The sequence below is a fragment of the Bidens hawaiensis genome, unplaced genomic scaffold, assembly GCF_021521415.1.
Source record: "Bidens hawaiensis isolate Kalapana, Puna unplaced genomic scaffold, B.hawaiensis_p1.1 tig00027305_1, whole genome shotgun sequence".
In the NCBI taxonomy this organism is placed as follows: domain Eukaryota; kingdom Viridiplantae; phylum Streptophyta; class Magnoliopsida; order Asterales; family Asteraceae; genus Bidens; species Bidens hawaiensis.
Window position 1 is genome coordinate 218,659 of NW_027494410.1, and position 12,391 is coordinate 231,049.

Below are 12,391 nucleotides of genomic sequence, written 5' to 3' on the forward strand. Positions count from 1 at the left end.
GACACAGCAATTGATTCATCCATGTTCATGTTATACTGCTTAAACTGCCCTAACATTCTCAACAACTCATTATATTGTTCCATCACAGATCTAGAATCAACCATCTTATAGTAAATTACCAACAAGGAATTTCTTACTAGATGCATCTTCTGCCATGTATTTTGATTCTAGGGTTTCCCATAATTCACTGGCAGATTCTACACTATGATAAACATGAAATAATGAATCAGACATACCATTTAATATGTGACCTCGACACAGATAATCATCGTTTTTCCATTTGGTCTGCCTTCGGGTCTGTTGCATTGTCACGTTCTCATCAGCACTCATCTCCACTGCAGGCATCGGTGTACTCAGTAGTACACAAGTTTGAGAGTGGTTAAAAAGAAGTGCATCTTTTTCTGCCATCTACGAAAATCGATCCCTTCAAACTTCTCCAATTTCCCAAATTTCTCTATCACTTTCTTAGAAGACTCTCCGTTTGACATCTTTCAACAAGCAGTAATGTTTAATCTTTTGTTGGGGATTTCAATATAGCAACCTGGATTATTTAGAGAGTCGTGTGATAACTTTCAGATTAAAATATTTTGGTGGTTCTTCAAAACACTTTAATCGGATAAAACTCTAAATTGAGACAAGAATTTCGTATGGAATTTTTGTAAGGAAGATGAATCAGGGCGTCTGTCGATCAATCCAATAACGTATATATCACCAGGGCAGTTGTATTCAAGGGCAGTTGTATTCAAGATAACTGCTTCAAGCAGTTATCTATTCAAAATTTAAAATTTATTAATAAATAACTTCAAATAATACTTATGATTATGTGTAACATAATCATAAAATTCATTTTTCTAATGAATTTTTAATGAAGCGTTATTAACGAAAATAAAATTTTTCCAAGCTACCCTGCTAGGGGCTGCCGCCCCTAGAACCCCGCAACAGGGGGCGCTGCCCCCAGACCCTTATTCGTTAGGGGCTTCGCCCCTAATATCACAGTAAACTAAAGCAAGTGTGTACTCCACACATCCCCGAATTTGCTTAATGTTTATTATGATTAAATTGATCAACCAGTTAATCCAATTACACTAAAATACTATCATGGGGATGATAAGAAAGTAATGTTGGCATGCATAATATCAGGAACTCTTTTCACTCTCTTGGCCTCGGCTTCTTTCGCCAAGTACTTTTTATTGGCAATGTTGATATTGGCGGCCGTGGCGGATTTTACAGGTACTTTTTATTCACTTGCTTTCAGGACGAACCTTTATATATGCTGTAACATGTTGTACATATGATTATGGTCTTATGTGCATTGTGCTACTGCAGGGGCGGATCTATAGTGAAAACGGGTGGTTCCCCGAGTTTTGAAATAATAGTGTATTTATATATAGAAAATAATAAAGGAACCACCTTATAAATTAGAAAGGAACCACCTTACAAACGTTTGAAGCCTTTGTCTAGCTGGAAACCTATTGGTTTTGTAACCCGGAGGTCACAGGTTCAATTCTGGTTTTTGAAACATTTTTTTTTACTTAGTTAGGGTTTTATAATAAACACAACCAGTGACCAGTCCACAAAACACCACACAGCGCCTCCCCAGTCTCGTCGTTTAACCGCCGCAGATCTTCTCCGTGATTCCAATTTATCAAACTATTACTTCTCAAAGCCACCACCATCAGATGACTTCGAAGCTGACTTCCAGGGATTCAAAGACCGAATTCAGGATAACAATAAGCCTAAGCCTTTTGTTTTCTCAGCCAACAATAACTCATCTGGTAATTCACTTTTTTTTCATTAATAGTTTAAGAAATTTGTTATAGGTAAATTACAAGTCGTGAACTTGAAGCATCTAGATCTGACTTATCAAACTAGATTGATGACATAGAAACTAGTCTGTTCTTTCTTGTTATGAATTGCGTATTCGTAATAATATATATATATATATATATTGAAATTTAAAGCTTTTTGAATACCAAAACTAAGTCATTTGAAAATTAATTGATCTTTAAGTTGTTTATTTGTCCCCAGCCCCTGACCCTCTTCAGCCCCTGACTGCTGGCAGCCTCACTCCGTCAGCCACTCGTCCTCGTCACTCCGACCATCGTGGAACGTCGGCTACCTCACTCTGTCAGCCACTCAGCCGTCCCCGTCCTCTTGCCACTGCCTACTCTTACTCGAATCCTCTAATCCTCCCACTTTGAAGGTAAGTTTACATTCACAATCCATTGTTAAATGTTAATTGTTCTTGACTTCTTGTAAAATGTTAATTGCTCTTGATTGTTAAGTTATTTGTTAAATTTAGTTTTAGTTTGTTAGATTGTTGGTTTTAATTTGTTAGTTTTTAATTTCTAATGACGGTGTCTCTTTTATTATTTTATCGTATTTTTATTATGTAATGAACTTTCTCGAACCATCGAATCGACCCGAACCTTAAACCGACCCGGATTTTTTTATACCCGACTCCATGAAATAGAAACGTCTAAAAGTAGTGCACCACATGGAAAAAAATCCTGGATCCGCCACTGTGCTACTGGTTAAACCTTAAGTGGTAAAACACCAAATGAGAAGAATTTATAGGATTAGTGTTGTATGGCAAGTATCAAAATCTGGTCTTTTGCCAAATTTTCATTTCCCTATAGTTGGTGGTCAAATGTCAGTTAATGAGCTATTATAGATTGATAGAACATTTCACGGTTTTACCTTCCCTAGGTGTCTTTGATGCTTATGCCAATATGTAAAGAAACTTATTAATCAACACCATTTGTATGTTTTTTTGACATTATTACGCGGCTTTGTGCAAACACAATCGGTTTAAGTTATTATGTGACCCTTCTTTTTTGCAATCAGTTGGATCTATGCTAGAAAATGGCCAAGTTTCTTACAAGGGCCTCAACTGGGAATATTATGTGGTTTTCTTTCCCTGTGTGCATGGGTAGCTGTCATTTCTCCAATTATAGTTCTAATCTCATGGGGATGTTGGTTAATATTAATATTGGGGCGAGATATTATCGGTTTAGCAGTCATCATGGCTGGAACCGCTCTGCTTTTAGCATTCTATTCAATCATGCTTTGGTGGAGAACACAGTGGCAGAGCTCAAGTACGTCTTTCATGAAATTTTAATTTGTTCCGGTTTTTTAAAAATATGAAAGAATAATACAAATGATGTAACCTTTTCATGTTTGTTATGCTTAAAATAGGGGCGGTTGCAATTCTTCTACTTCTGGCTGTTGCATTGTTGTGTGCATATGAATTGTGTGCAGTTTATGTGACAGCTGGTTCAACTGCTTCACAACGATATTCACCTTCTGGATTCTTCTTTGGGGTGTCTGCAATCGCTTTAGTAATCAATATGCTCTTCATTTGCAGAATGGCGTTTAATGGTAGGTTGTTCTTTTTGAGTTGAATTTACTATTTAACAAAATATTAGTTTTTGTGATTTTTTATCTTCATTCTATATTTGTTATGAACTAATAGGTAACGGTTTGGATGTTGATGAATATGTTCGAATTGCATACAAATTTGCTTATTCTGACTGTATTGAAGTGAGCCCTGTTTCATGCTTACCTGAACCACCAGATCCAAATGATTTGTATGCTAGACAAGCTAGAAGGTATCCAATTTTATTAGAGGTGACAAAATGGGTGGCCAGGTGGGTCGGGTAACTGGTCAAGAAGGGTAATTTTTTGTATGGGTCAGGTTGACCTAAAACCCTTTTGCACAAAAAGTTTGAAACTTGTATGAACATTACATAGATATTCCAGTTTCTTGAATAAATGATTTAAGAGATTGGGTGCATTGGTACACTTTGGGTTGGGTCACTTGTGACCTGTTTCCTTTCTGGACAATATTCTTTTTCTATTTTACCAGTTCAGCTCGTTAGAGACAAAAAATACGAATCATGCCTTCATTAGTAAATGGGTTGAAATTGCCACTTCTATGACTTCTTATCAGAAAATTCGTCTTCTATTTCTAATAAGATATATCTATTTATAGACTTGGATAGTCTGCTCATAGTAAAGATCACATTTTACAAATTATTCAACGATCGTTTTTCTAAATTATTCGAACATTATTTCAGGGTGTCACACCTTGGGCTTCTTTATCTCGGGTCACTTCTTGTACTTCTCGTGTATTCTATATTATATGGTTCAACAGCAAAGGAGTCCAATTGGCTTGGTGCAATTACATCAGCAGCAGTTATAATTCTTGGTATATTTTAAACCAACACTATGTAATCAACAAATATTTGTGACTGTTCTTGTACACTATTTATTATAATTTCTTAGATTGGAACATGGGTGCATGTTTATATGGGTTTGAGCTTCTTCAAAGCCGTGTGATCGCCCTCTTTGTTGCTGGCATGTCTCGTGTTTTCTTGATTTGCTTTGGAGTTCATTACTGGTCTGTTTCTCTAATTCTCTCTCACTACATTATTACATATCATCTATATATTCTTTTAACTATTTATATCATCAAAATATCTTTTTTTTGGGGTAATTTGCAGGTATCTTGGACACTGCATAAGCTACGCGGTTGTGGGGTCTGTTTTACTCAGTGCAGCTGTAACTCGTCACTTATCCGTCACAAACCCGTTAGCTGCAAGACGAGATGCTTTACAAAGTACTGTGATTCGTTTACGAGAGGGTTTTAGAAGAAAAGAACAAAACAGTTCATCAAGCTCATCAGAAGGTTGCGGGTCAAGTGTCAAGCAAACCAGTAGTGCCGAAACGGGCCACCTTGGCAACAGCACACGTGGAATGGGTGACCCAAACAGCTGGGTCCAAATGGGAAGTATCAACAGTGGTAAAAGTTTGGATAGTGGAAGACCGAGTTTAGCCATACGAACCAGTTCGTGTCGGTCTGCTATTCAAGAGGGCAAATTTGACACGAATGGCTTGTTGGCGGTCTGTTCTAGCAGCGGGCTCGAGAACCAAGGGTGCGAGTTGAATGATACGGCTAACCAACAGGTGCTTGATTTAAACTTGGCTTTAGCGTTTCAAGAAAAGTTTAACAACCCGAGGATCACGTCTTTACTGAAGCGAAGAGCGTGGGCTGGAGATGTTGAGCTGACCAATTTGTTGCAAGATAAAGGTTTAGACCCGGATTTTGCGGTTATGTTGAAAGAAAATGGGTTGGATCCAACAATACTCGCGTTGTTGCAAAGAAGTAGTTTGGATGCAGATAGAGATCATCGTGATAATAATGAAAATAATAATTTTATGATCACCGACTCAAATGATGTTAATAATGATTTGCATAATCAGATATCGTTATCTGAAGAACTTAGGATTCACGGGCTGGAAAAGTGGTTACAACTTTTTAGATTGCTTTTGCATCATATTGCGGGTACACCTGAACGGGCTTGGGTTCTTTTTAGTTTTGTGTTTATTGTTGAAACTTGTGGGCCAGTTTCGGCCCAAAACCGTTGAGGTTGTCGGTGCAACACATCAACAGGTATGAGTGTTTGAAATTCTAAATTTTAGGGTTATTTTTGTCTTTTAATCGTGATATGTGTTATGCAAAACATATGCAGTTTGAATTTGGGTGTGTGGTGCTGTTATTGTCACTCGTTATTTGTTCTACTATGGCGTTCCTTCGGGCCCTACAAGCTGAAGATATGGTTATGACTCCAAAACCACGAAAGGTACATTGATATTATTGTTTTAGTTATGTTTTTAGGGCTTTTTTGAACTGCCATTTTATGTGATATCTGTTATGATTTTCCAGTATGGTTTTATTGCCTGGTTACTGAGCACGTGTGCCGGTCTTCTGCTATCCTTCTTGAGGTACAATTTTCATATTTTTTCTCCAAACTATGCGTTTAATGGTTGTTAGTTTGTTTGCTGATGATGCATGTTACTTAAGCAGCAAGTCATCTGTTCTTCTCGGGTTGTCTTTGACTGTTCCACTCATGGCAGCATGTCTTTCTGTTGCAATTCCTATTTGGATACGTAACGGTTACCGGTTTTGGGTATCAACAAATAATTATGGAAATCAAGTTGGAAGTTATCGTTCTTTTTGGATGAAAGAGGTTTTTTTTTCTCTTCATTTCGTTCATCTTAAAAGTAAATAATGTATCAGGCTCACACAAATAGAAAAACAACTTCACAGGCCACACACTTTCCGTTTAGTTTTGTTTATGCCTGTTGAGTAAAAACATGCTGGAAATTTGTAAAATGACAAAAATGCCCCTAACATTAAAGCTTTTGCCACTTATAGATTTGCAAAATTACAAAAATGCTCTCAAATCTACTTCAATATGCATTTGGGAGTTCATTTAAAGTTGATTCTTTTGCATAGTTTTATGAGCATTTTTGTCGTTTTACAACTCTAGATGTAGCAAAGCTTTAACGTTAGGGAAATTTTCGTCATTTTCACAAATTTCTGGCTAGTAACAAGCTGATACTTACTTGGGTGACTTGTAAAGTTTTATTATTTTGGTGGCCTGATATTTAACCCTTAATTTTATTGAGACTTCTTGATTTGCACTCATTTTAGGACATAATTTACCTACAAGATTATTTCAATGTAGGGGGTTATTCTTTCAATCTCCATCTTATTATTTGTTGTATCGGTATTAGCTCTTGGTGCAATAGTCTCTGTAAAACCATTAGAGGATTTGGGCTATACGGGTTGGGCCGGTGGTCAAAACAGCCTTAAATCACCATACGCTTCACCTCTCTATATGGGCTGGGCCATGGCTTCTGTAATTGCTTTAATAGTTACAGGCCTGCTACCAATTGCATCTTGGTTTGCCACATATCGGTTTTCTCTCTCCTCAGCAATATGTGTGGCCATATTTTCAGGTAAAAGTAACGATTAAAAGATTTACATATGGTTTTATTACTTGGGGTTTGACCCAAATAACCCTTTAGTCCATTAGTTTAAATTTGACTATTTTAGTCCAATAGTTTCATTTTTTTTTTCCAATTGAAGTCCAACCCACTAATCTCATCTAAAAGGGTTATTTGGGTCAAACCATAGGAACTAAAACCGTATTTAAGTAACTAAAAACAATATTATAAAACCAAACAAATCTTTATTGCTACAATTTTTTATTATTTTTTTATTTACAGTTGTTTTGGTTGCATTTTGTGGTGCATCGTATCTTGAGGTTGTTAACTCTAGAGATGATAATGTTCCTGAAAAAAGTGATTTTCTGGCTGCATTACTTCCTTTAGTGTGCATCCAGGCTTTGCTGCCATTCTGTTCTGGTTTGCTTAAATGGTAAACAGATCTCTCATATTCACAAATTACATATATAATCTGAGATAAAAATATTAAATAGTTAATTATAAATGTGGATAATGACTTGCAGGAAAGATGATAACTGGAAGCTTTCACGAGGTGTTTATGTGTTTGTCATAATCAGTCTTCTACTTCTTCTTAGTGCAATTTCAGCTGTTATCGTCATAGTTGACCCATGGACGGTAATTTTACATATTTACCTGCTGATTCATGTATTTAGCATTGTATCAACTATCAACTTTTTTATTTGTTTTTAATGGTAACAGATTGGGGCATCGTTTCTTTTACTTCTTCTACTCATTGTTCTAGCTATCAGTATCATTCACTTTTGGGCTTCAAATAACTTTTACTTAACTAGAATGCAAACATCTGTTGTATCTTTTCTTGCATTTCTGATGGCCCTTGCTGCATTTTTTCTTGGATGGCATCAAGGTAAATAAAAAACCCTATTTTTGTGTTTTTTTTTCCCGTATAAATTGTTCACAAAAGACACATAATGCATTTTTATTTTATGTTTTTACAGAGAGATTTTTCGTTGGAGCTTGTGTTGTTACTTTTCGTTTTTGTTTCTTCTGGCTGGCAGGGCATTAACTGTAAGGGCATTTTTGTCTTTTCACTATAAATTTAATAGAAACGTTTGAAGTGTGAAGTTAATTGAAACGAGAATGAAACCTCAGTGACTGTAAAGGGTCACAGGGGGCTAAAATCGTAGTCTACTCTAGATTTAGCTATCATATTATTGTTTTTTAAATAAATTCTTTTCTTTTATAGGTTCTTCTTTCACCTCCAATAGTAGTATATTCTCCACGAGTGCTACCCGTACGACGCTCATGCAGATTGTGGAAAAAACGTCAGGTTTGTTGGAATTTCCACTTTGCCTCTAGCAAAGTGCTTTTCTTTTTTCAATATGGTCCCTCCACTATTCATTTATATCACAAGTAGTCCCTCAAGTTTCTCTTTTCTTCAACAGTGTTGCTTTCATTGTTCTTTATGGGATTGCACTAGCAATTGAAGGCTGGGGCGTTGTTGCAAGTTTAGTAATTTATCCACCGTTTGCCGGTGCTGCTGTTTCAGCGATTACACTTGTTGTATCATTTGGGTTTGCCGTCTCCCGCCCATGTTTGACTCTGGAGGTTTGACTTTTGACCAAAAGTTTTGATCTTGTTTGAATTCTACAATGCATCTGACTGACTTTTGCACTTTCTTTAACAGATGATGGAAGATGTTGTACACTTTCTCAGTAAAGACACCGTCATTCAAGCAATTGCTCGATCCGCCACCAAGGTTTATTATAAAACATAATAATTGAAATCTTAGTATATATTTTTTACGAGAAATTTGCATGAATGGTCCCAGTGGTTTGACCATATTGCAAGTTTGGTCCCTAGATTATAGTAATTGCTAACTTAGTTCAAATATTTGTGAGAGGGTTGCATGTTTAGTCCCCACTGTAAATCCCAGTTAGTTTTTAACGGAAAAGTGACGTCTTGTGTCATTGATGTGAGGGTAATTGTATCTTTCCATATTTGGAACCTTAATAAAATACTCTTTCAAACTCAAAAACTCCTAAGGTTGATTTCATCACCTTCGATCAGTGCAAAATTGAAACCTTCTCACAAATGTTTGGACTGAGTTCTAGTTATTATAATATGGAGACCAAACTTGCAATAAGGTCAAACCACAGGGACCATTTGTGCAATATTCTTTTTTTCTCTCTTGAATTTATTTAAATGGGTTTGTTTTATTATTCTCTATGCAGACGAGAAATGCGCTATCGGGAACTTACTCAGCTCCACAGAGATCTGCTAGCTCAGCTGCTTTGTTAGTTGGGGACCCAAACATTACACGTGATCGAGCAGTAAACTTCGTGCTCCCGAGAGCAGATGTGATGAAATTAAGAGAGCGTTTGAGAAATGAAGAATTAGTTGCAGGGTCGATTATTTTAAAAATAAAATATGGGATATTATTTCAACATGACTCGACCAATGATATGGGTTATAGAAGAGAAATGTGTGCGCATGCGCATTCTAGCTTTAGAAGAAGCAATCGATACTGAATGGGTGTACATGTGGGATAGATTCGGTGGTTATTTACTTCTTTTGCTTGGTTTAACCGCCAAAGCTGAACGAGTACAGGTGTGAACACGATTTATATTTGAAATATCATAATTTTCTTGTGGCATCTAAAGAATTCATATTTTCATGTTTTCTTTTCTTTTTTGTCAGGATGAGGTTCGATTAAGACTCTTTCTTGATAGCATCGGGTTTTCAGATTTGAGTGCTAAAAAGATAAAAAAATGGATGCCGGAAGACCGTAGGCAGTTTGAAATTATACAAGAGAGGTAAGGGCCCAAATCGAGATTAGGGCTGTAAACAAGCTGAGCCAGGCCAGGTTGTATTCTGGCTCAGCTCGTTTATCTTATTGAGCTGAAAGGCTGTGCTCAAGCTCAGATCATTTAAAAGCTCGAGCCAGCTCGTTTATTTATATTTTTACACATATACATATAAAGCAAAAGATCATATTTTTAAATACAGAATAGTTAATATCTATATAATATATAATTTTATATACACTGAATATAAACAAGCCGATGAGCCGAGATAACCTTGTCTTGGGCTCGTTACATTTACAATCCAAACTAGGTCAGCTCGTTTACAAACAAGCTGATTTTGAGCGATCCACGAGCTTTTCGAACAACCCTAACTGAGGTCCCCCTTTTTTTCCTTTCAGAAATCTGATTAATCTGACACTTTTTTTTTAAATGCATGCACAGTTATATAAGAGAGAAAGAGATGGAAGAAGAAATATTAATGCAGAGACGGGAAGAAGAAGGTAAGGGTAAAGAAAGGCGAATAGCTCTTTTAGAAAAAGAAGAAAGAAAATGGAAGGAAATAGAAGCCACTCTCATTTCATCAATTCCAAACGCCGGAAGTCGGGAAGCCGCTGCCATATCAGCCGCCGTCAGGGCAGTTGGTGGTGATTCGGTTCTTGACGATTCATTTGCACGTGAGCGAGTTTCAAGTATCGCACGAAGAATCCGCTCCACTCAGCCCGTCGAGCCCTCCAAGTAATTATATTATTTATCATTTTTTCTTGTTTTATTATTATTATTATTGTTGTTGTTGTTGTTGTTGTTGTTGTTGTTGATTCAAGCCAGTCTGCTTCGGAGATCTGATTCTACTTTCATGCCACCTTTCACTTCCCCGTGGCATTGCCTTTGATTCTGGCTTTAGATTCCGAAGCTGGGACACAAGCCCAAGGCATGGATCTGGTTCGAGAAAGGGTGGACGAAGACTTGGTTGAGCCTGAACCCGGTCGTGAACGAGCGGACCGATCACTAAGTGGGGATGCTCCCTCCAGCATGAGTGAACCTTTTCGAAAGTGGTTAGGAATGGGCGAATTATCCCTACGTCCTTGAGCATTTTCAAAAGGTAGACACGAACCCACGAAGCACCGAGTTCGGATAAAGTTGAGAGCTCCAAGCTAAAAGCATGTACTGGAAAAGGATTGCTGTGACAGGAATCACGAGTGCGGTTTGTGTTCTTGATGATGAACCCGTTACGAGTGGTAGATACTGTGGCCAGATGGACCAAGCTGTTTATCTTAGCCAAAGAGTTAGTTTCTCAATGGTGGTTATGATCCAGCCCGAATCAGGGCCTGTTTGTTTGATGGGTACCGAGTTCCAAAAGCAAGTATGTTTGGAAATTCTCGTTGCGGGCTCCGAGCAAGGAATTGAAGCGGGCCAAGTCGTGCTTCGTCTCATAACAAAAGGAGACCGACAGTCTATCGTTTCAAAGGAGTGGAATATCGGTGCTGCTTGTATGGCTGATGGAAGGTAACATGGTCAAACCTGGCCAAACTTCGTCAAACATGGTCAAACGTGATCAAACCTTGTAACACTTGATCAAACCTGGTTAAATTTGGTCAAACTTGATCAAACCTGGTCATACTTGGTCAAACCTGATCAAATCTGGTTAAACGTGGTCAAACTTGATCAAACCTGGTTATACTTGGTCAACTCTGGTCATACTTTATCAAACCTGGTTAAACTTTGTCACCTGTATGTGCAAGTTATTTTATGTTTATACTAGGTTAGATCCCGTGTTACAAACGGACGGAAAATATAAATATAACAATGAGATATAATTATAAATTTTATTAAACCGCGCATTAATAAAGGAGCAATATAATCCAAACCTCGTGACTTAAACCACCATTTCAATCTAAACATCCATACATCCAGTCCAAACGTTCATAAATAATTTCCAAAATCCAAAAAAAAAATAAAATAACAAAGTCTCAAAATTAAAAAATAATAATAAAACAATTCATTGTCTTTATTACTGTTCGAAGGTTTATCTTATACATTTAATTATATTTTGAGTTTGTTTGTTTGTTAGATCTGTGAAACTCTCACTGTTCCTTCCTGTTATTAATTATGTAATTCCATATTATTATTATTGCTATAATGTTCCATTGTGATGACGATCATGGGCGAATTTTAGTGAGGGACAGGCCCAGTTTTTGTTGCGTAGCAGTATAAATTTATTTGTTTTTATAAATAGTGAATATTTACCCGTTTTCGACTTAAAATTTGAGACCGGCCCCCTCTTTTATGAAATTTTCAATACATTTTGAGTCCGCCCCCCTCGACGAACTCGTTCAAGCTTCGCTACTTGTTGACGATTTTAACAATAATTTCAAATTCTATTCCAATCTTTTTTTTTAATTATTCTTGCTTAATTTAATAATCATTTATTAACATATCTATATCTATACTATATATAATGTATCACTCATGGGCAAATTAAAACACTATGTTTTTAAGTAATTTACAATAATGAAAGCTTTATGTACACCATGTAGCATAGGGGCAAAGTTGTCCACTACAAAATATGGTTTTACGTAAATTCAATTTGTTAGAAAAAAATTACAATATTAGCCCTTAAACTTTACTAACTTTTTGTAAATTTAAGAAGTTGTTACAACTTTTAACCCTCATCTTTACTCATATATTTGACAAGTTTATATATTTTCTTGTTTTCTTCTATATCTCTAAATCAATGTTGTAAAACTTGCTAGACGGTCCTTAGGCGGCTGACCCTCTTGGAGGAAGTACTCGGGGAGTACTCGACTTGTACT

The 12,391-nt window shown here is 36.7% G+C and overlaps 1 pseudogene; it reads left to right on the plus strand.

The window, feature by feature from the left end:
• The first annotated feature begins 667 nt into the window (after positions 1 to 667).
• LOC143575198 (calpain-type cysteine protease DEK1-like) lies at positions 668 to 11,088 on the plus strand (annotated as a pseudogene).
• Positions 11,089 to 12,391: the final 1,303 nt, after the last annotated feature.